Raw genomic sequence first — 25,413 nt, 5'->3', positions numbered from 1 at the left:
GTGTCAGAGGATTTTAATAGCCATGATCCTGTTTGTTGGCCACACCATATAGAAGTAGTAATCCCCTCTTGACAGACATTTAGGTACTTCCAGTGTTTCACTGGTATAGACACTGCAGTGGTGAACATTCTAATAGACACTCTTCTATGTTTCTGACCTCTGAGACGATTAGGATAAATTCTCAGAAGTTGAGTTGCTGTCAAAAGGAAGGTATGTTTAAAATGTTGATGCACCTTAACAAATTATTTTCTAGAAAATGTGTAGCAACTTATACATTTAGGAAGAGTGCATGTGTTTTTCTCACACCCTTGCCAAACACTGCTCATTGACAGCTTCTTCCCCTACCCACACCCTTTTTGTACAAAGTAAGTATGGTAATTAAGAGTACAGACGATGACATCAGGGTACCTAAATTAAAATCACCGTCTTCCACTTTCTACCTGTGTGTAACCTTGAGCAAATTACTTAATTTTTCTGTGCTTCAGTTCCATCATCTCTAAAATGGGATCACAATAATATTTACCTGATTGGCTGTTGTGTAGATTCAGTGAATTAATATTTATAAAGTGCTTAGCAAAGTATCTAAATATCTCAGGTTAAGCCAAATGAAATCAACAGTTTTAAGGTTCCCAAAAGTAGTAAAAAAAAAGTCAGCAATTGCATAGGGTTCAATGCAAGCACCAACACATGTAAGTTATTATAATTTTTGCAGATCTTATAGGAGACAAATAATAGGGTACTTTCAATTTAATATAGCTGCTATCTAATTAAAATAGATTAGTATTGGACCATGAACAGAGTGTCAAATCAATGACTCAGAAAAGAGAAATCATCCTAATAACTGAAAATATAGGGCATGGTGAAGGGGACATTTCAAGTCAGAAGAGGACAGGAGTTTGTTAATAAATATTGCTGGGAAAATTGGCTGGCCATCCAGAAAAAAAGAAAGCTGGATCTTTAGTTAATTCTGTACACCAAAACAAATGTCAAGTAGAGAAAATATGCAAATCTAAAAAGGGTGATCCACAGATTATGAGAAGAAAACACCGGCCAAATTATTAAAAATCTCAAAATAGAAAAAGACATGAAACCCTGAATTCATAAAAAAAGAATATTAAATGATTAAAAATTTCTGCATGGAAAAAAATGTCTTTAACAAAGTAGAAGAACCCCAGAAAAATACTTAGAACAGTAATGATAGACAAAATGCTAATTTCCTTCATATATGAATAACTTACAAAACAGTAAGAAAAATGCCAACAACATACAAAGAAAAAAAAACAGGTGAATATGTGAATAGACAAGCCGCAGAAAAAAATTTTAAACATTGGGAGAGACGCTCAACGTCACTCATCATTAAATAGGTACAAAAAAAAAAAACCACAAGGTACCATTTTTAACCCATCATACTGGCTAAGAGTTGTACTGTTTGATTCTCTCACCAGGTATATATTTCTCTTTCAATAAAGCAATAGTATTATTTTCAATAAGATAATGGTTTAAGCAAATCTACACATTAAAAATAACAATAACATATAACAATTGATTTTGAAACCAGAGATCTGGTCTCAGATCTTGATAAATTCTCCGGATTATTTAAAGTTTACCACAAATCTTGGTTTATTTCAACCCCTCTGAGATCTTTAGGTAAATGAATTCTTCCTGTAGTAGTCAAAACATCAGTATTACACCGTGTAGGCTTTAGGAAAGCCAAGCTCTGCTATCCTTCATCTTTCTCCTCTTCTCTATGCTGCCCTCAAGAAGAAAAATTGTCATGGATTTTTCAAATTCTAGGATTCTTATTGGGTCAAATTTACTAGTAATCAACGTGCATTAAAGTGTCATTCATTTTGGGTATAGGAGTTTTGGCACTCTACAACACTCTCTTCTCTCTCCACGCTGCAGAGCTGGAGGGTGACGGGGCTCACTCCTAGCTCTGTGTGTGTGTGTGTGTGTGTGTGTGTGACACACCTCACCCATGTTACAGAAGTGGACACGGGGCTTGCTTCTCCCAGTGCTACCCAAGGCCAGCCCAGGCACTCCTCTTCTTTCTTCCCCTTTAGCTGCTGATGGGCCTGAGTCTGCTCTCTTCCCTGCCCCTTTTTCTCAGACACACTGGGCTCACTACCCCGGTAGCCATCCAGGCCAGCTCAGCATGAGAACATACGAGCATCTCTATTGTGTGGCTTCTTTTGTGTCTTGCTGGGTGTGTCAGGTTGGGTTTTGGTCTGGAGTGTCTTAGTCTTAATCAGATTGGCAAAAGAAAGACTAATCCATGTGGTTCTGTTCAGCTCAGTCATTGGGTTCCAGGCCCAAGCCTGGCCAGCAGCGAAGGCACAACAGTTACTCCTGGGAATAAAGCATCAGTGTGACTTCCAGACTCTACTCGCTGGATGGGAAGGGGCCTCGCTTTAGACTTGGCTAAAGAGCAGCTGAGCTTGCTGCTAAGGAGCCTGAGGAACATAGGGGGACTTGGATTTTGAAAGGATGCTTAGCCCAGAGCCAGGGCATAGTAAGGAGGCTCAAGAAATGTTGATTGAAGTGATGATTGAGGTTAGAAAGACAAAATAAACACATAGGAAATATTTTTTTCATAATGAAAGAAGATATATCATCAAAGACTGCATTGTGAGGCATGGCCACAATTTTGTAGGCGATTGTATTAGTTAGGATAAAAGCTGTGCCTACTGCAACAAAAACCCCATAAATTTGACTGAAAGAAGATAGAAGTTTTTTTCTCTTTGACAGAACAGTCCATGTAGTGTGGACTAGCAAGACAACACCACTCTGCAAGGCCACTCAGAATCAAGTGCTTCTCCCACCATTGCTTAGTGCCATAGTTCCCAAACCATGCACCAAATTGTCTGAGGGAGCCTCAGTGAACTCACAGGAGAACCACAGGATGTATTCCACTTTTGAGGAAAACAGAGGATCTTCAACATCTGACAGACACCACATATGCTAACAGCTTTAGTTGGTTCACAGTTTCAACACTGAGAAAGAAATACACCACTTCCCTTTGATGACATCATACCTTTGGGAAGTTAGGTTTTTGGTGGTTGCTATGATAAAAAGCAAGCAAGTAAAATCATTGTGGAACAGGGAATGGGGTGGTGGTGTCCAATCCGATTCCAAGGTTTGAGGAGTTGTGCAGTGCCCAGCAGGTGCACACAGCCCATTACCAAGGGATTGCAGTTGTTTTGAAGTAAAAATATTTTTTCTTTTGATTTATATATACTATTTTTTTTTTTTTTGCAAATAGCTTCTAAATGTTGGGAGACAATGCTCCATGTATCTCTCATGGTTTTGCATATACTGTAAGCAGAGGCACTTACTGCCTTTGATCCAAACTTTTCAAGGATATTTGTATAGCTAATAGTCTTAGAAGACAGAAATAATTACTTCCTCTGGAACAAAGAGCAGGTCTTACTGTCTAGTTTAACAGAAATAATGTCTCCCTCTAGGGCAGAGATCAGGCAGGCTTACTGCCCATTATATAAGATTCAGATTGCCAAAGCGTGGCAACCTGAGATTCAGGTTACCTCTCCTGTAACACAATCCCCTGTGTGCGCAGGTGTCACACAGTTCTCGCCACATAGCCCCATGGAATGGAGGCTCAGGAAACCAGAGCTAATTCTGTCACACGGAGTATTGCTACTGCCATGAGTAATGCATTCTTTTCTCTCTGACCCAGGAGTCTCATGTCTTTTGCCAACCTCCCTGAAACGTGGCTGGCTAACTCATTAGTTTGCAAATAGGATGAAATCTCAGATCCTTCACAGTTCTTGATACTGAGTTGTTAGGACATAAGTACTTACTAGGTTGTTTGGACAAAGCTACTTAAGAAATAGAACTATTAGTTCTTTCTTTTGGCCCAGGAGCATTGTGATAAAATTACTGAGATACTAAGGGTACTATGAACTGAAAAGTTGGAAACTCCTGGCTCAATTGACTGTTCTCGTCTGCATGTTTGAAAATAAGACTCGTCAATTTCCAGCTGGCAGGCAGGGGAAAAGAAGTCCAAGGAAGCAATTTCTTTTCCAAAGCAAGCCAGGCACAAGTCATACACAGCTCTCCCGCTCACATCCCATTGGTGGACTTAGTCACGTGGCCACAGCCAGTCACAAAGGAAGTGGGGACCAGAAATCTTTACCTGAGTGTCTTTATGCTTGGCTGAAAATCGACATCTATGGAAGGAGGGAGATGGATTTTGGCAGACAACTAACATTCTCCACCACAGAGGTATTTCCCGCTGGTTAGTTACTGTTGCTGAAATAGTAGTGTGGGATGAGATGTGCTTTAATATCTTTTACTATCTTCACCGTGAGCTGGCTCTGTATGGCTTTTACCGGATATGCATTTGCCTTGGGAACAACTTCTGTTTCCTTCCTTCCTTCCCTCTCTTGGCATCCTATCCCAACGCTAAATTCCAGGAACCCATTAGTTAAAATCTTTTCATTGGCAGACTCTGGGATGCTCTGCTTCTTGTCCTGGGTGGCAGGTCCTACCATCTGCAGGGCGCCCTCTTGGCTTCAGAGTTCATCCATGAAGGGTGGAGCCGTGAGCGGGGTGGGGATCCTACACTTGTGTCCCCAAATCAGGCAGGTTGGATCCAGGCTTTGATGGGCCTGGAGTTTATACAATTTGGGGGCCCTCTTTAAAAAAGTACTAAATTAAGTATGCATAAAAAACACAAAATAAATATTCAGAATGAGAAAAAGAAATCATAGCAGTTTTCAACTGTAAAAAAGCTGGCAAATATTACATCAAATTTAAAAATATAACATTATTTTTATTTATGTGTTGTCCAACATGCCTCTCTAAAGTTTTGGGGTAATTTTTATATGATCAGTAATTCCAAAAAATATACAAAATTAATCTGAAATTAAGGCATACAGAAGAGCAATTTTAACTTGCTTCTTGTATTGACCTGCAAAATCATGTAATCAAAATATTTTTATATATGACTTACATTGATTTATGAATGAATATGTGTGGGAGTTTGGACAGAACTTTTGCTTCAACAGATTTTGTTAGCACAAGGAGCATCAGATATGCTAAGAGGTGATCTGATTTGATGTGATTCATAAACATCTGACTTCATACACACATATGCTTGCTATTGGTAATACTGCCACAGGTTCATGACCTATAAGCCTAGGGATTGTGATCAATTCTATTTTGCAAGATTCCCATCAAAAAAGAAAAAAAATTGATGGTTTAATAATTGTGTATGCTGTACTATCAAGTATATTTCTGATAGTAGCAAACTTTTAACTAGATGTAAGTGAGAACTGAATCTTCTACTTACAATTTTATATATTTAATAATTCAAAGAACTTTCTGAAGACTAGCTTTTGGTTCCATATGTTCCCAAACTTATTGCTCTTCCATTACTGGGTGCTGGGTACCATGGGACCTGTTCATATCACCATTTTGCCCTTGGCCCTGAACTTTGATGTTATGGTGCCAAACGAGTTGACGTTGTAGAGTCAGGAGAATTCCTGGAAGCCATTCCTATACTAGGACGCCTGGTGATAACCTCACTACACATGGAAGTGACTGCCAACTACAGAAATATGTGCCACTCAGTCCAAACTTCATGTATCCCCAACTCAACTTCTCTTTGGCCAGATACCAAAAATGCCTATTGCCACTCATCACTGTTCAATAGGGAAAGATTGGTGGTGAAAAAGTCGGAGAGGAAAGACATAGTGGTCTTAACCAATTGCTGTTAAAATATCATTATTTCCCGGGCGCCTGGGTGGCTCAGATGGTTAAGCGTCTGCCTTCGGCTCAGGTCATGATCCCAGGGTCTTGGGATCGAGTCCCGCATTGGGCTCCCTGCTCCTTGGGAGCCTGCTTCTCCCCCCGCCTCTCTCTCTCTCTCTCTGTCTCTCATGAATAAATGAATAAAATCTTTAAAAAATATATCATTATTTCCCAAACTTTACAAAGACATATGACCATCAGAATACATTGTTAGGACTGCTCACTGGGCGCTGGATGGAGCGTGTACAAGTGAAGCTTTACCTTCATTAGCTTCTTCTGGCTAGAGGTTGTGAGTGACCACAAGGAGATCAATCTTAAAGCAAATGCAATATCCTCAAAACCCAACTATCATTTTGAAGCACTTTATGATTTACAGAACTCTCACACTTACTATTATATTTGAGCCCCAGGGCAGCCTTTAGGTTGCCAAAGCAGATACCAAAATTTTGGGAAGTAAAATTATTTGCTCCAGGCAAGCAAAATCTCCCTGGACTTAAAACTGAAGTCTTCTGACTTCAGAATTCAAGCTCTTCTACTATATCATTCCAGAAAAGACTCATAAAGACATTTTTGCATGACATATATTAACTGCTCAAAAGATATCTGTGGGACTAATGAAAGAAAAGAAAGAAGTCAAGCAGGAGCCAGGAATACTTTAAGTGACCAAGGAAAGACAATCCTTCAGTGGAAAGGAAAACGGGCCAGAATCCTACCTTTCCAGCTGGAACGTATACTTTCCCTACATTTCTTCCAGATGTCAACCTGTTTTCCATACCCCATAGTCCAGTCCAGAGTTATAGGGAACATAGATGGACATAGCTAATTACTCTGTAAAAGGGCTCTGGGTCCATATGTTCTCATAAAACAGTTTCTATTTTTCCTGGTTACAGGTGGGGAGTGGGTTGGGATTTCCTCTGTCGGTGGGGGTGAGGGCAGGGCAATGGGGAGCAGATGGGTGAGCCTCAATTAAGGTTAATTGTAGTTCTGATACATAAATATGTCTAGATAGATTTTTGATGAACTCATCATTCACCAGTTCAATGCCTGTTGCTTAATTTCAGTTGTTAAGTGTGAGGAGGCATGAAAAGAAATCTGTACTTTTAATTTAAAGATCAGCTGGCCTGATCTTTACTCCAGATGCAGTGAGATCAATGATTGTTCTTGAGCTTCCTTCTGCTTTGTCAGGCCTCAGACAGGAGGAGGCTTTTAATGCTGAATTCCAACACCTTAAAAGCAGATGAAGGGATGGAAACATATTCAAGTTGATTTAACATGGCCCAGTCCATTCAGGAATCTCGGGGGTCCCTGGAATTTCTGACAGCCCAATTTCTACCCTTCAGCATGAGAGCAGAGATGGGCTTATTTAAAACTGAGACCCAGTAATTTGGAGAATTGAATGATCAGAGTAGGGAAGTCTCAGCCAAGGAGGTGAGGTCTGTTCTCAATCATTTCCATCTATGTTAAAACCTTCAAAGACCTCCTTTTATTCCCCTTTGAATAAAAGCCAAACTCCCTCTGTAGGGTCCCCACCAAGACCCATTTGACATGGCCTCTTATCTCCCTCACTCCCCATCCTTCTGCCATGCCAGTGGCCCTTCTGGTCTTCACACACGCTACCCTCTTTCTGTCTTGTAGCTTTTGCATGTGTTGTTCTGGCTTTTCATATATTCCTATCGTCTTTTAGGTCTCAGCTTAGATTTGCTTTCTCATGGCGGCCTTCTCCAACCACCTTGTCTAAAGCAGCGGCCTAACTGCCTCCACCTACTGCCCTTACCCATCATCATTTCACTGCTTTCTCCCTAGCACTTCGCAGTCTAACATGTTCTTATTTAGTTGTTTCCTTAGTTCTCTTCCTCCACTAGACTATAATCTCCATGAGGGCAGAGAACTTATTTCTGTCATTCATCAGATATCCCCAGCTCCTACTACAGTGTCTAGTCCATGAGAGATGCTCAATACATATTTATTGACTAGAGATTGAAAAAAATTGTTTCCCTTCACAGCATTAGCTGACCTACTGGCAGAAGGTTCATCTTAGCTTTAGGGTGGTTTTCAAACTCTCAACACCTTTCTTCCTTCCTTCCTTCCTTTCTCCCTCCCTCCCTTCCTTCCTTCCTTTCTTTCAATATTTTATTTATTATTTATTTATTTATTTATTTATTTATTTATTTATTTATTTGAGAGCAAGAGCGAGCACAAGCCAGGGGGAGGAGCAGAGGGAGAAGCAGGACCCTGGGATCATGACCTGAGCCAAAGGTAGACGCTTAGCCAACTGAGCCACCCAGGTGCCCCTCAACACCTTTCTTTGCCTTCCTACCCTAGGTTAAGTCTTTGGTCCATCCGAAGACCAAATAAAATCTTGACTTTGTTTGCTCTGAGGCCGCTCTCCTTGTATACTGAGCACTCCAAGGGAGATGTTTTTGCAGTGGGTGAAACAACCTGTTTCCCAAGGGTGTGCCCTCTCTCTGGTTGGACAGGACGTGCCCTCAGAGCTTGCCAGGGCATGCTTTTCCAGTAAAGGAGGTGCTGTTCAAGTTCAATGGGCAGGGCAGCAAGAGCACAGCAGCCAGGAGCATCCATGGGAGATAACCAGCAAGCTCAGGAGAGACACACATGGGAAAACAAAACTCTTGCATTAGGAGCCTACCTAGGGCAGGAAATTCCACTTTGAATGAAATCCCAACAGTTCAGAGCCAAGAGAGTTGGAGGAAACAGAAAAATCCCCATCTATACATACATTTTCCACTGGAGCCCATTCCATCTGCATTTGCTTCTTCAGGACCTTGCCAGGAGGACCTTGCTTGCTTTAACCATCAAGAGCATTTGGTTTAGGGAATAAAAGGAGACAAAACTGGAATGAAGAAAAAAAATATGGAAGGAAGATAGCAAGGCCACAGAGGAGGAAAATGGGCTGCTGTGGGAACACTTTCTGACTCTAGAGGATGTTGATTTCCTGAGTTTCCCTGGAGTCTCCTCTGGACCCTTTGTCCCCACAGAGAGGACTATTACAACAGGGAGAGCCATGGCCTGATAGCCAGCAGCCCTGAGTTCTACTTCCCAACTGTGCCACTCATTTTGCCAAGTGACCTCGGACAAGCCACTTCACCTTGAAACTCAGATTCCTCTTTCATTAAGTGAGAAATTGAACTTAAAAAAATGTGGCAAAATATAACATACAATTTACCATTTTACCTACTTTTAAGGATACATAGTTCAGTGGCATTAAATATATTCACACTGTTGTGCAACCATTACCACCATTCATCTCCAGAACTTTTTCATTTTCCCAAATTGAAATTATGTACCTATTAAACAGCAACTTCTCATTCCTCAGCCCCTGACACTCACCATTCTATTTTCTGACTCTATGAATTTGACTATTATAGGCACCTCATGTAAGTGGAATCATATTGCATGTCCTTTTTTTGCCTGGTTCATTTCACTTATCATAATGTCTTCAAGGTTCATCCTTATTGTAGCATGTGTCAGAATTTCCTCCTTTTTAAGTCTGAATAATATTTTTATATGTTTGCTCCATTTTGTTTATCTATTTATCCACTGACAGACACTTGGGTTGCTTCCACCTTTTGGCTGTTGTGAACAATGCTGTTGTGAATACGAGTGTGCAAGTATCTGAGTCCCTGCTTTCACTTCTTTTGGGTATATACCCAGAAGTGTAACTGTTGAATCATATGGTGCTTCTATGTTTAATGTCTTGAGGAACCACCATACCATTTTCCACAGTGGTTGTACCATTTTACATTCCCGTCAGTAATTTCATTTCTCCCAATGAGAAACTGAACTTCTGTTAGAGAATCCATTCTTCAGAGGAAATGTTCCAGAAAGCTCTATATGCAAAAGAATTATAGGGGAGTAGTCCAGAAGCAGTGGGGGTGAGGAGCCGAATAACCCCAAAGAAACATTTCTGTGAAGTGAAATGGAAACCACAGAAGACATTCTCTCAGACTTCTTCACACATCAGGCATTTTTAGCCTACATTAATGTGACATACTGAGCAGGTGTTAGGCATATTTGATTTACTTATGCATTACCTGCTCCACAAAGGATTTGAAGAGATTTACAAAAACTCATACAATAGAAATGGATGAAACACATAGTCAAGGGTATCAGGGTAGAGGAATGTGGAAGGGGTATCTTTAAGATAGATATATGAGCCTGCACTCCCTCTGCCCACAGGCTCCCTCAGTCTGAGTGTTATAGATGAAGGAATGTTGGAGAAATCCAGGGGGAGGTTTCTCTATGGACATATGGAATCTCCAGGGGCAAAGCAAGGCAAGATTGTTTATGTTATACGTACCTTCACCCAAAGCTACATTGCAAGACTCAAAGAATAAAAAGAGCAAGAATCTATTTTGAGAACAGAAACGTATTGAGGAAGCAGAGTAAGTGCTTCTAAGAATGCACCCAAATCCTAAACCCTAGGTTTAAATCCTAGTTCCACTGCCTGCTAATCTAGGGCAAAATACTTAACTTCTTTAAGCCTCCATTTTCCCAACTATAAATGAGGGTGATGCTAGGGATTGCTGTGAGTATTAAGTGAAACAATGCATGTCAGACATGAGTCCAGGGCCTGGTCTATAAGCTATCAGTACCTGCTAGCTACTTCTATTGGAATTATATTTCAGAGGCACCCATGCCATATCATTCTTGTTCATTTCTCTGTCCCCAGCACTTAACAGAATGCTGGTTCATAGTAGGTGTTGAATGGGTATTTTTTTTTTTTAAAGATTTTATTTATTCATTTGCGAGAGAGACAGAGAACAAGCAGGGGGAGAGGCAGAGGGAGAGGGAGAAGCAGACTCACCGCTGAGCAAGGAGCCCAATGCGGGATTCAATCCCAGGACCCCTGGGATCATGACCTGAGCCAAAGGCAGACGCTCAACCATCTGAGCCACCCAGGTGCCCTTGAATGGGTATTTGTAGACTTGACTTGATGTAACTTTCCTGTTTGACATGTCCTGTGCCACATTCCCTCTGAGAGTGGTAGGTGACAGGGTTGAAAAGCATGAGGTCAGGTTAGTTAAAAGCATTGCTCACTAGGTAACACCCAGAGACTAAATGCTCATGGACCTTGGTGAAATGTAAGCTATGTAATGTACATAACCATGACTGCCCAGGTCAAGGGCCTCTACAGTTCTTTTCTTCATGCCCTCCTTCTTTAAAGGAATGTGTCTTGCTTATTCCAACAAAAGATGTAAAATGATAAATTAGATAATAAATTAGGACCAGAGAAGTCCAAACTTCAATTCAAATACTACTTACTGAATGTTTAACATGTACATGTTTAAGACTTCTTGCTGGGCACTGTAGGATATTTGAAGTTCAACAAGAAAACACTTCTCTCAAAGCATGTACTTTCTAATAATTGAGTGGCATATGGATTATGCTATAAATATGAGAAAAATGCCATAAAGAAGATAAAATGAATGATACGGGAAATGAAAGAAGGGAGAAATCATATTAAGTTGAATGATACGGGAAATGAAAGAAGGGAGAAATCATATTAAGTTGTAATTATCTGGATATGTTTCTTAAGGGAGGTGGTCATTTCTGATGGTCTTTGAATTTGTTACCATGGGAGGGTGGGAGGGAAGGTTTCGGAGGCGAGAGGAATGATAGGGGTAGGAGGCATGGGGCAGAGAAGTACAGAGTGCTTGGCAATCAGTGAGTCATCTATTTTAGATAGATCATACAATACATGTAGAAGAATATGTCTAGAAAGAGAGCTTTGGGGATCTTGAAGTTTCTGATGAGAATTTACAGAGAAAGGGGAGCAACTGAGATTTTGAGCAAAGGGGTCATAAGATTAGATTGGCACTGAGGAAGGTTAAACTGGCAGTGGTAGGTAAAATGGATTGAGGTGGAGAAAAAGACAGGAAGTGGGGTATGACTTAGGGGACAGTTGAAGAGATCAGTGCAGAAGTTATGAATGAATGGAGGTGTTGGCAGCAGGAACAGATAAGAGGGACCATTGGAGGAGGGACTTTGCAGAGGAAGCTACTGTAGGATTTAACAGTCCTGTTTTACTTTGAGAGAAAATGAAGCATGGCTACTTCATCTTTCCCGAATCAGTTCTTGCAAGCTTCTGGTGAACTGACTCCAGGCTTGGAAGCAAAGTGGGGACCCGGGGTCTGTTGGTTGGCAGAGTGGGTTGGAGAACTGGAAGCATCTCCCATTCTCCCTGATTCTCCATGTGGTTTAACCCAACTCACAGTCTCAGAGGAAAGAGCTAGATGAGTGAGATCTGAGAAGGAAGGTTCTCCGCTTGGCAGCCTCATTTGTGACAGAACATTGCACAATAGTCACGTATCTCTTGGAATGTGACAAAGACCAGGATTATCAGCTTATGTGTTCCTAGCCTCCTGTCCTCCACATCCTCCACCACCTAAAGAGAATTTTCTCTTGATTGCTCAGCTTCTCCCTCTCCTTTCCTCACTTAGGAGAATTCTGTCTACATGTTCTGTGTTTTCCTTCTGACATAGAAATAGGGAAAGAGAAACCAGATGGGACAACTGGGAAAGAGGTAAATTCCTGGTGGCTTGGTTAATTCCAGGATTACCCTTTGCTCTGTAAAATTCAGGTCATGGGCTAAATAAACAATATAATAAAGAATGAAGCCAGAAGACCAAGTCAACCTATATAATAAGTAGCTAAGAGAGAAATAGGGAAAAAGAAAATGAAAAATAGCCTGGGCTGGGTTTCAGAGAACATTTGAAGGGGAGACTTGGCAAATGAAGGGCTCTGAACACAAAACATGTTGCTGGAGAGTTTCAACAGAATCTTTTAATGATAATTAAATGTTGGAATTTCTGTTTTGGTTACTCAATGTTTTATGTTTTTAATGTTTTGTTTTAATATCATAACATGCTGAGACTGGACAACATTGCACCCCCCAGCTTATATTCAAGTTGTAGACTAGCAGAATGGTTACCAGTAGGAATTCTGGAACCAAACTCTGGAATCTCAAATCCCATTTCTACCACTTAATAGCTGAGTGACCTTTGGCTAGAGACTTCCCTATGACTCAGGTGCTTTGTCTATAAAATGAATTAACAACTGGGTCCACTGTTGTTGTGAGGACTGAGTTAATATTTATATTAATATTATGCTCATATAATGCTCACGGTAAATCCTGGCATGCAGTTAGCACCAGATAAGCATTAGCTATTCTTTGTATAGCAAAATTTAAGATTATAAGATTTTTCTGCTTTAGCTCAACCAAGATGGTGAAGATGACTACCAGAGAATTATCCTCAGCAAAACAGATCCTAAGTTTAGGGGAAGAATAGAGGTTCTAGGTGGTTGTGATAGGCAGATTTCTAAAATGACCCCCATTTCTAAAATGACGGCTGCACTCAGCTGTACCTTTCATACCCGTGGCTTATTCATTCCATAACTGGAAGCCTGTATCCCCAGTCCTGTTAACCCTTTTGCCCATCCCTCCATGCCCCTCCTCTCTGGCAACCACCCATTTGTTTTCTATATTCACGTGTCTGTTCCTGCTTTTTGTTTGTTCATTTGTTTTGTTTTTTAAGTTCCATGTATAAGTGAAATCGTATGGTATTTGTCTTTCTCTGATTTATTTCACTTAGCATAATGTCCGCCAGGACCATCCATGTTGCTGCAAATGGCAAGATCTCATTTTTTTCGGCTGAATACTATCCCATTGTATATTCACAGACATAATATTGAGAGAAAGAAGCCAAACACAAAAGATTCCACTTATATGAAGTTCAAGTACAGGCAAAATAATCTATGGTGTTAGAGGTCAGAGTAGTGGTTTTCTTTGGGGAGTTATGATGAGGAAAGGGCGCAAGAGAGACTTTGAAGTTTCTGAAAATAATACTGATTTGGGTGGTGATTATCCAAGTGTGTATGTAAAAAGTTATCAAGCTGTATGGTTAAGGTTGGTATAGTTCACCTGCTTTAAGTGATACCCCAATAAAGAATTAAAAAACAAGCGTGTGCTGTAGATATGTTGCTTTTACTATCCAGCATTTATTTATCTTTTTCTTAAAGTAATTTCACCCTGATTTACCACTGGGCTTCACCTTCAGGGGTTGTAGACAAGGCTGATATGTATAGGTCACATGAGCTAGGACTCTTCAATCAGAATCTTCCACACCCTGGCCACAGTAACTGGTTGAGGGATGGACATGTGATTTTAACCAAACCAATGAAATTCAAATGCAGAACTTTTTAAATTTTTTTTTATTTTTTTAAAGATTTTATTTATTCATTTGAGACACAGAGATACAGAGAGAGAGAGAGAGAGAGAGAGAGAGAGAGAGAGAGCATGAGCAGGGAGAGAGGCAGAGGGAGAAGCAGGCTCCCCGCTGAGCCAGGAGCCCGATGTGGGGCTCGATCCCAGGACCCTGGGATCATGACCTGAGCTGAAGGCAGACGCTTAACCATCTGAGCCACCCAGGCGCCCCGCAGAACTTTTTTTTAAAAAAAGACTTATTTGAGAAAGAGATAGAATATGAGTGGGAGGGGGAGAGGGAGAAAAAAAATTCCCAAGCAGACTCCCTGCTGAGCACGGGTCTCCACCACAGGGCTCAGCCTCACAACCTTGATGATCAGGACCTGAGCTGAAACCAAGAGTTGGTCACCCAACCGACTGCACCACCCAGGTGCCTCAAAGCCAGAACTTTTTAAACAAATCCTAAGTTTACATATACATTTACAAGAAGATGAGAGGTTCTATCAAAACATGTCAGCTTCCTGTTGTTAGGTCTAGCTCCTCAGAGGGAAAGGAACAGAAGAAGGATCTCCTAATCCTCACAGTTCCTATGCTGACGCTGTTGCCTGACTTTGAGAAACAACTCCCTCCTATGTCCATCCTTCACTGGCCTTGAGGTTGTTGCCTCCCTGGTGAAGTGGATAGGAGTAGAAAGAGTATGGTTTTGGGTTTGTCAGATGCCTCCAAGAAGACTCAAGGATCACATGACCACAACCTTGCTGCAAGAGAGGCTGGGCAATGTAAGAGTGCTGAAACAAACATATTTGGTGGCCCATGTTCTGTTGCCTTGGCCACCTCTGAGCTCAGCCATGGCTACTGTTCTCACCAACAGCATCCCTCTTGTAAGCGTGAGGTCTTGTCCTTCAGCATCCTGCCCTAGGGCCTTCTCCAACACCATGAGACCTTGCTCAGCCCAGAGCCCACAGGTAAGAATAACCCCAGGTACAGGAGAATTCATGTCCCTCTCAGTAACTTCCAATCCCTGGGAGATGAAAGCTGGTGATAAAGGCTCACCTTTAGGTATAGTGGTAGGAAACCTGTCCTTTCTCATCTTGATAACATACTTTCCTTCTTGACATCACCTTCCCTCCTCCATCACTCCTACTTCAGATGATCTCTCTGGTAAATTCCCTACGCCAAGTGCTTCTGTCAGATTCTGCTTTGGGGTGGAGGGGGGCTCAAACTAAGACAAGAGCTCATGGAAAATCTGGGGAGCACTAACTTTTCTCAACCAGCAGGCTGCAGGGCTTTGCCAACATAAGTAAAGAAAGGTTTGAAGACCTGGGAACCTCTTACAGAATTACAAGTTAGGCCTCAGGGGTTTATAGAGTCCTTGGGAGAGGCAGAAGTACCACAACACCTTGGCCTCCCTCCTTCATGGATACATCTTAGATTTTACTCCAAAGTTAGTTTGGATTTCCATTTATTGTCTTATTGGCTTCTGTTAAAGCAGATTTTTGCTGAGAGGGCAGCCCAGGGCTTAGTTCCTTCATGCAAAGGGCAGTGGCATGTTGTAATTCTGTTGTTTTCTTTTCTGTTGAGATAATATGATCGTGTGGCTTTGATTTTTACATAAGATTATGCCCTCATTTCAGCCCTAATCTATAGCAAATCTGGTTGACACATATAAAGTCTAATTATTATTACTTAGCTGTTATCTAATTTTGGCAAGGCATGCCTCAAAGGTAATTCTAATCCCATGAATATCTACTTGGGCCTAGAAGTTTCTGGGCTTTGCCAAGTAGATTTAAAAATTTAGATCCCGCTACGTTGGTTAAATCCCACTATGGTGGTTAAATAGCTACTTCTTGATAGGAATTTCCGAGTTTCTCTGATTAAAAAAAAAAGGCAACAATTAGAAATATGTATTTAGCTTTTACTCTGTGCCAGCCCCACTGACATTGCTAATCCCTGCAGTGTTCTGGCAAGGGGGTAGTCATAATCTCCCCCTTATAGCCAAGGAAGCAGGAAGCTCACGGAGTCTCTGGTCATAGAGCAAGTACATTGACAAAGCAGAGATCTGAATGTGGATTCAGTGGATTCCAGATTTCTTGCTCCTCCCTCTGTAGGTCATCCTGGTATATCTCTAAGTAAGAGAGTCTATGGGAAGGAGAAAAGGAAGGAGTGTCCCACAGATGAATCAGAAGATCAGAGGGTCTCAGACTTGGAAGGAAGTTTAGAGGCCATCTATCCATACCTATGGGCTGGACACATGGGTCTGCAGAGCTGTGGGCAGGTCAAGAATCAAGGGAAGGAGTCTGGCCAGGATGTAGGGCTGGGACTATGTCCTGGGCAGGTGGTGGTGGTGATGGTGGCAATTATAATAAATGAACCACCTGTGCTGGCTTTCCCCAAATTTTTCCACAGCCTCGAGTTGTGTGTATGTGTACGTGCACACTTGCACACAAATACACAGAATAGAATTCACCATTTTAACCATTTTAGAGTGTATAATTCAGTGGCATTCATAGTATTGTGCAACAATTGTCACTATCGAGTTCCAGAACATTTTTATCTTGCCACAAGGAAGCTCACTTCCTTTGTGAGCTGAAGAAGTCACTGAAGAAGTCACTCTTGGGGCACCTGGGTGACTCAGTTGGTTAAGCATCTGACTTTTGGTTTCAGCTCAGGTTATGATCTCAGGGTCATGGGATCGAGCCCCACTTCCAGCTCCATGCTCAGTGCAGAGTCTGCTTGAGATTCTGTCTCCCTCTCTCTCGGTCCCTCCCCTGACTCACATGGACTGTCACTAAGTAAATAAATAAAATCTTTAAAAAAAAAAGTCACTCTTCATTTCCCTCTCTCCCCAGCCCCTGGCAAAAACTGCTTTTTCTCTATGGATTTGCCTATTCTGAACATTTCACATAAATAGAATCATACAGTATGTGGTCTTTCTTGGCTGGTCTTTCCTACTTAGTGTAATATTTTCAAGGCTCATCCGTGCTGTAGGTGTAGCAGTACTTATTTCTTTTTATGTTCACAGCCTTGTCTTTTTTTTTTTTTTTTAAGATTTATTTATTTCAGGGATGCCTGGGTGGCTTAGTCAGTTAAGTGCCTGCCTTCAGCTCAGATCATGATCCCAGGGTCCTGGGATTGAGTCTGGGCATTGGGCTCCTAGCTTGGCAGGGGAGTCTGCTTCTCCCTCTGCCTGCCACTCCCCCTGCTTATGCTCTCTCTCTGACAAATAAAATCTTAAAAAAAAAAAAAAGATTTATTTATTTCAGAGGGAAAGAGAGAATGAGAGAGCAAGGGGAGGGGCAGAGAGAGAGGGAGAAGGAGAAGGAAACTCCCCCGAAGAGTGCAGAGCCCAAAAGGGGCTTGATCTCCCAACCTGGAGATCATGACCTGAGTTGAGACCGAGAGTCGGATGCTTAACTGACGGAGCCACCCAGGCGCCCCTAGAATCATTACGTTGTACATCTGAAACTAATATGTCAATTATAGCTCAATTTTTTTAATTTAAAGTAAAAAAAATAAATAAATCAACTAATCAATCCATCATCACCCTTCCTTATCTGAGCCCGCACCTGTGCTGTTCTGAATGTGAACAGCGAAACACTCCCAACCTCAGTGAGTAACGCCTATTTCTGTGGGTTCTTGAGCTGCCCAGTGACACTTCCTTCCCTACGTCCCTGGGAAGGGCTTTCTTTTGCTCCCCTGGAGCTATTTCAAGGTTCTCTTGTCAAAATTCATTCCGAGAGAGCATTTCCTCCTTTGCTTGCATGGAATGACCTTGCCTCCAGCTTCTTAGTGAAAAGACACCATTTGAGGGAAAGCCCATGGTTCCCTGCCTTTCCGCCAGTGCAACTCTCACCCTCCTCTTCCCCTCTAGGTCAAATGAAAGAGACTTCCCTCCTTCCGTCAAGAAGCATTCTGTTCTCTGGATCCCACCTCTTCTAGCGTCTGAAAAGATCCCGCTTTCACAAGGCTCTCGGATTTCTAAATCCATCTAGGCTCTCTTTGACTGAAGATTTTACCAATCCCTTCTTACCGCAACCCCTGAGGATTCTGAAAGATTTTCTCTCACAAGGTGTGCTCTGGCGCCTTTTTCAGAATCCCTTTCTCTGCTCTATGTCCTCACCAGGTAAGGATTTGTGGAGCATCATTTTGGGTCGTTTGCTTCACGTAAACCTTAAATACACGTTGTGTACTGTTTTCCGAGTGTGGCAGGATAATACGTTGAAACTTTGTCCTGGTATTTCCTATCACTCTTTCCTGGCCCCACTGTTTAGGCGGCCAGGCATTTTGTTCCGTTGTCTCAGGGAAACGATGACACAGCAGAATGTGAACAAAGGACACTCATTTTTGGCTTTGGAATTTCAAAATCCAAGGCCTCAGGGCAAACACAATAAATTGGGAAGAGAATATACAAAAGCCAGGCTATCCCTTCGAGACTCGATAAAGAGTCTACAGTCCAATGGGTGAGGAGAGAGAGGGGCCAGGGGCACAAAGAAAGCTCAGAGGCCAGTGGGGGATGCCATGGTGGCTGCCCACATACCCCCTTCAGGACTGAACACTCATTCCCTCCAGCTTCCAGGAACACGGACTTCTCACCAGGAGTCCCTCCCCAGGGCAGGCGAGAGGCTGCCTCGCCCAAGATTACACTCCCTCCCTAGAGACAACCAATAATGATTCTTCTGGCCTACTAGCTTTACCTGCGGAGGACTCTGAGGGGTCATCCACCTTCAGAGCCCCCTTAGGAGCTGGCAGAAGCCTCTGCTGCATCCATACCCTGATTCAAGCTCTCCCTCTGCTCCATCACAGCTGTCGTTCCGAAAAAATCCCCACCCCCACCAGCTCCTGGCGCACAAATATTCATCCACCTACAAAGGTTGTTCAGATAGGGCTTCCTAGGAAGATACACCTGTAAACTAAAGAATGAAAGGAACATGAAGAAGACCCCAGAGTTCCTGAAGCTCAGCCTCGTGCAGGAGAGGAAAGGAAAAATGGTGTGTGGCTCATATAGGTTGAGAAGGCCCGAGCTGGCCTCAGCATTCCCCACAGGCCCGAACATCTGCCAGAACAAGACAGGATCAGTGATGTGTCCAGGAGGGTCCCAGTCATGGCACTGGCAGACAGTGGACCTGAAGAGGCCTTGGGTTAGGATCTGCATGGACACAGAACTGAAGACCAGATGGGAACAAGGACATCTCAGAAGGTGCCACCGTGATGGACCAGACACAGAGCACCCAAATCCAGCCCCTTTCCTCAAGGTCTTGATTCTATCTACACCCCCCTGAACTTTTTCAAGAAAAGGAAATCAGGCTGGGTATGAACAGAAATATCACTCACAGGGGCACCTGGGTGGCTCAGTTGGTTAAGTGTCTGCCTTCGGCTCCGGTCATGATCCCAGGTTCTTGGGATTGAGCCCCGCATCGGGCTCCCTGCTCAGCGGGGAGTCTGCCTCTCCCTATCTCCTGCCCCTGCTCATGCTCGCTCTCACTCTCTCTCTCAAATAAATAAAATTAAAAAAAAAAAAAACATATCACTTACATAGGCTATGAAATCATGTTTATCAAACCTCCATGCAACCTCCAAACCAACAATCAAAACAAAAAATAAACAACAGATTGGGGGAAATATTCAACAAATAAAGACAAAGGACTACCATTTTTAACAGAAGGAGTTCACACAAACGGACTAGAAAAATTCAAAGACCCCAAACGGGAAGTGGGAGAGGAGAAATGGGCACCAAACAGTTGTAGTGAATGTCTTGGGTGGTGGGGGTGGAATTATGGAAGATTTTTACATTTTTGTAATGTTCAAGTTATTACAAACTGTCACAATTTTGTTATAATCAAAGCCAATCTTTTATTGAGTGTTTACAGTCAGACATTATGTTCTATTTGCATAAACTACATCAGCTTGTCTCAATGGTCTTTATTTTTTTATTTTTTTATTTTTTAAAGATTTTATTTATTTATTCATGAGAGACAGAGGAGGAGAGAGAGAGAGGGAGAGAGAGAGAGAGAGAGAGAAGCAGAGGGAGAAGCAGGCTCCCAAGGAGCAGGGAGCCCGATGCGGGACTCGATCCCAGGACCCTGGGATCCTGACCTGAGCCGAAGGCAGACGCTTAACCATCTGAGCCACCCAGGCGCCCTCAATGGTCTTTAGAAGCACATTCTGTCTTTTCCCTGTGTGAGAAAAATGAAGCATAGGGCACCACACAGTTAGTGGTGGAGTTAGAATTCAAACCCAGAACTGCACTCTAGCCTCTGTCTTGACCAGTATGTTACCTTGGCATATATTATATATGCCAAAGCAGCATATTTACCATTGTATATTTTATATGTATATATGTTTTATATATATTTATCTATAAATATATTTATGTATAAAACATATTCTATGCAGGGGAGGCATATATATAAACATGTATGTGTGTTTTAATTTGCAGTTAAAATATTTATGAGGACAACTATAGACACTAAAAATGCCAAGGACATATTACCTGAAAGGTGACCCACGAAATGTGTGTACACAGTGATATGTAATTTTCTACATACATAACATACATCTCTGAAGAGGCTCTCATCACGGCATGGAAGACAGTGATCTTTTCTCTTTACTTGTCCAAGTGCATAAAGTAAGTACCACAAGCCAAGGGTTGAATCCGTTTATACGCAGTCCCGGTGTCCAGGCTAGACCAGTTCCCTCTCCTTCCTACACCACCACCAACCCCCCCACCCCACCCCTGCTCATCCCGCCATGCTATCATGGTCAGGGTCATTGTTCACTTCCCCCAAATGGCACTAGGAATTTGTGAGGGAACTGAATATCAGAGAGGTGAAGTGTCTTGGCCAAGGCTGCGCAGCTAGGAAGGAGCCAAGCATGGACTTAAACCAAGCTTCTCCAGGCTTCACTCTAGTTTTCTGACCCCTATTATAGTTGCTGTTTCCATTTCATCTTACCACTTCCTTCTCAATCTAGGAATTGAGAGTTTTTGAGAGAGAGCAAGCTTGTGCACAAAGCATGCACAAGCAGTGGAGGGGCAGAGGGAGAGAGAGAGAGAATCTTAAGCAGACTCCATACCCAGCTCAGAGCCTGATGTGGGGCTCGATCTCACGACTCTGAAATCATGACTTGAGCTGAAACCAAAAGTTGGTCACTTAACCGACTGAGCCATCCAGGTGCCCCTGAAAGCTTTTTTTTTTTTTTTAATACTTTTTATTTTGGAATAAGTTTGGACCTCCAGGAAAGCTGCAAAGATAGCACAGGTTCTGTATACCCTTCACCCAGATTACCTTAATGTTAACATCTTTCATAACCATGGTACATGTCAAATTTAAGAAATTGCTGTTACTATGATTATTAACCAAACTCCGGACTTTATTCAGATTTCACCAGTTTTCTCACCAAGATCCTTTTTCTGTTCTAGGATCCATTCCAAGATACTACATTTAGTTGAACTAATTTTTCCTTTTTTTTTCTCTTCTAATTTTTCTTTCATACACTAAAACCATCAAAACCCACTCTTTAATTCCAGTGGAAAAGACTGCATGAACCTGCCTGTGGTTTCCCAAGTGTGCTCAAGGAAATTTTTGCTTTTTCAATGACCATCCTCAAGAATATACAATCCAGTCAGCTCTTCCAAGTACAGGGAACAAAGAACCCCTCAGTTTAGCTCAAGGAAGGCTGTAGGGGAGAGCTCATGGGGGTTCATGGACAGGCAGCAAAGACTCAAGGCTGGGGACTGGAAGAGCACTCAGGAATGGAGTCCATTATTCCTGGTTTGTCTCTGAGTCTCTCTCTACCCCCTGCTCCCCACCTCCCCATCTTTGCCTCCTTCCACCCCTCCCTTCTCTCTCCTAACCCACTTCCTCAGCTTAATTGTCCTACAAATGCCCACATTGGCCATCTGGGCCCACAATTTTCAGGATTCAGTCTGTGCCACCAACTGTAATTCGCTCTGATTAAACCCCAGTTCATATATTCCAGCTAAACCCTGACTCTCATCAACCTTGTAAGACATTTATTACAATGTTCTGTTTACTGTGGCATAAAAAAACATTTTTTAAAAGATTTTATTTATTTATTTGACAGGGAGAGATAGCGAGAGAGGGAACACAAGCAGGGGGAGGGACAGAGGGAGAAGCAGGCTTCCCGCTGAGCAGGGAGCCCGATGCGGGGCTCGATGCGGGGCTCGATCCCAGGACCCTGGGATCATGACCTGAGCAGAAGGCAAACGCTTAACGACTGAGCCACCCAGGCGCCCATAAAAGAACAATTTATAATGCAAGTTATCACTAATCTTTGACAATAGATCCATTAGAATCCACTCAAAAAATAGAGAAAAGGGATCAAAATGGAATTTTTAATTGAGGGTAAACTAGACAAGACTAAAATCTCTAGGGATTGTTAAATATAGCTTGCAGAGACTATCTCAAAGGATTTTGGGCAAACTGCATGGGATTCAAACATTTCTCAGAATTTCAGTGCAAACAGAATTGAGCTAATATCCTAGAAAAGAAAGTACACAGCTAATCCAAATCTGCTAATTAATCTAATAGAACATACTGGCTTTTGATGGTTTTCCCCTTTGGGAGAGGAAAAAATAACCCTGCTTATAAATCAAGATTTCCTTAAACAGACAGACTGAAATTTACTACAGTTCTTCAGGGATCTTGAGCTTCAATAAATCAACGAGAAAGTTCTTCATTGAATGTACTTACACACCCTGTTCTGCCATTGATACTTTCCACACTTCCTCTGTCTCTCCCTCCCTCCTTCACTCCTACCTGAGGGCCTACCACATTCTCTTAGGTTTTGATGAAATAGCAGCAAACAATAAGTAACAAAGGGGTTCAGAACAGGTCACCTCAAAATATGCTGCTTTAGAATATTATTTTGAAGCCACTTGAAAAACGACAGGTACAAGGAAAGCACTCTAACCTTTCCTTTTCTTCCCAAAAATGGGAGATGAAACTCCCAGTGTGAAAGATGCCCTCCTGATACCGGGAGGAAAAAGAAAATTTTTATCACCAAAGACAGGGAGTCGAGGTTGAGGGAAATTTGTACACATAGGCCTTATTAAAATAACTCTTATCTTCTTCTAGTCTCTCCATATATTTTAGTTACTTTTCCACAATTGAAACTCTTTTTTCCAACTTAGTATATAAGTGCACTTGGGCCTAGATACTTCTCTGGGTCTGTGTTTTCCTGTGAAGACTCCTGTGTACAGGCAAACTTTTATTAAAATTTGTATGCTCTTCTCCTCTTAATCCATAAAAGACAATCCCAGCCAGAAACCCTAGGAGGATAGAGGAGAAATTTTACCCTCTACATAAACAAACTAGAATATTAGATATGTAACATATTTGGGGAAATATAAACAAGGAAGGGGACAGGGAGTGCTGGGGAGGGACACTGCTACTTTAAATAGAGAGTCAGGGAAGGCTCATAAGAAGGGGATACTTGAGCAAAGCCTGCAGCAGGTGAGGGAGAAAGCCTTGCTGATATTTGGGGCAAAAGCAAATGGGAAAGTGCGGGGAGTTTGAGAGCAACAAAGATCAGACCTGGCATTAGCGGGAAGCGGGCTGTACAAATGCAGGGTTGAATCCTGCCTTGTGTCCAAGTTTTTATACTTTGTGTACCATGGATTATTTTGCATTAATTTTGGTATTTCATTAAAATGGTCTTTATCTTGAGTACTGAATTTTTTGGCACCTCAAGGCTGATGCCTCATGAGCTTCAGTCTTGTCCAGGCCCTGGAGTGGATGGAGGGGGTAAGGGGGGCCTGGGGGAGAGTAGTAGGAAATGTGGTCAGAGAGAAGGGGATTCTGAGGAGCTTGGTTTTTACACTGAGTGGGACTGGAAGTTGCTGCCAAAACATATTACTACAAATCTAGTGGCTTAAACAACATACATTTGTATCTTACAGTTCTATAGATCAGAAGCTCAACACTGTCTTACCAGGATAAAACCAAGCTATCAGCAGGGCTGCATTCCTTACCCTGGAAGCTCTGTGGGAGAATCTGTTTCGTTGCCCTCTGAGCGGTGCTAGAGGAATTCAGTTCCATGAAATTGTACACCTGAGGCCCCCTGTTCTTGCTGGGGGCTTGGTGGCCCCGTCCTGCAGTTTCAAAGCCAGTAGTGAAGGGTCAAGTTCTCTCAGTCTTTGGCTTTCCTCTTCCACTTTTAAGGACCCATGTGATTAGACTGGGCCCACCTGGTAATCCAGGACCATTTCCCCACCCCCACCCCATCCCGTAAACACACCTGCAAAGTTCCCTTTGCCATTCAAGATACCAGACTCACAGGTACTGGGGATTAGGACATGGACATCTTTGGGGAACCATCACTCTGTCCATCACCAGGACTTTGAACAATGGAGCAATGATCCCTCCAGCTACTCTGCCGAAAACAGTTGGGGGAGGGGGAAGGGCAGGGAGGATCAGAGCAGAAACAGGGAAACTGGTAAAGATGCTGATGCAGTGGTAATTCAGAGGAGAAATGATGGTGGCTTCGACAACGGGATGGCAGGTGTTAAGGGTCAACTTAGCTGGCTACAGTCAGCAGTTATTCAATCAAACACTAATCTGGGTGTTGCTATGAAGATATTTTGTAGATGTGATGGAAGTCCCTAGTGGGTTGACTTGAAGTAAGCGAAATTACCCTAGATTGAGGGTGGGCCTGATTCCATCAGTGAAGATCCCTCTGAGCAGACCACAGAACCTGAGTAGGTTCCCGGATGAGGAACCACCTCTGCCGGTGGACAACAGCTTCACCTGGCGCCTCAGCATTCCTGCTTGCCTTGCCTGAGGGCCCACCCTGCGGACTTCAGACTCTCCTAACCAGCCCCGCAATTATGTAAGCCAACTCCTTGCAATGAATCTCTTACTATGCCTCTCTGACTGGTTCTATTTCTCTTGCTGAACCACATACGGGTATAGATACTGACTTTTATGACTTAGACGGTTATCGTTATAGATACCGACTGATACAGATGCTGAAGAAATTTTGAATGTGGAGCCAACGGGATATGCTAGTGGACTGGAAGTAGGAAGGGAGAAAGAGAGGAATCAGGGATGATTCCAGGGTTTTCTCCCTGAGCATCTAGAAGGATGGCTCACTTGTCTCCTTCTAAGATAGGGAATCACTCTATCATGACAGCCACTCCAAGAGCCCATTCAATTTCCCCCCAAGGCAGCCCCTTTCAGAGAGAGGACGTGCACGGGCAGGGATGGGTAGATGAGCCTGGCCAGCCCTGAGGTAGGCAGGCTCCCATCCAAAGGGGGAAGTAGAGAATAAAGTCACCGCTGGGCTCATGCCACTCATCCAGAGATATTGTGGTTTTCCATTGCATTCTGGAAGAGCAGGTCTCTTTACTGTTCTCTACTCTGAACCTCACCTCCCCCGCTGGTTTTTGCTCTGTGGGA

At 42.7% G+C, this 25,413-nt stretch overlaps 1 protein-coding gene across 2 annotated transcripts in view; it reads left to right on the top strand.

The window, feature by feature from the left end:
• The window catches only part of LOC112836105 (serine peptidase inhibitor Kazal type 2), a 137,205-nt gene that overhangs the window by 54,708 nt on the left and 57,084 nt on the right, over window positions 1–25,413 (top strand). The gene's annotated exons all lie outside the window — the stretch shown is intronic.

Source organism: Callorhinus ursinus, unplaced genomic scaffold, assembly GCF_003265705.2.
Source record: "Callorhinus ursinus isolate GAN/ISIS: 27379988/994484 unplaced genomic scaffold, GSC_fseal_2.0 scaffold4, whole genome shotgun sequence".
NCBI lineage: Eukaryota > Metazoa > Chordata > Mammalia > Carnivora > Otariidae > Callorhinus > Callorhinus ursinus.
Note: the sequence above shows the minus strand (reverse complement) of the source record. Positions and strands in the feature narration are given on the sequence as shown.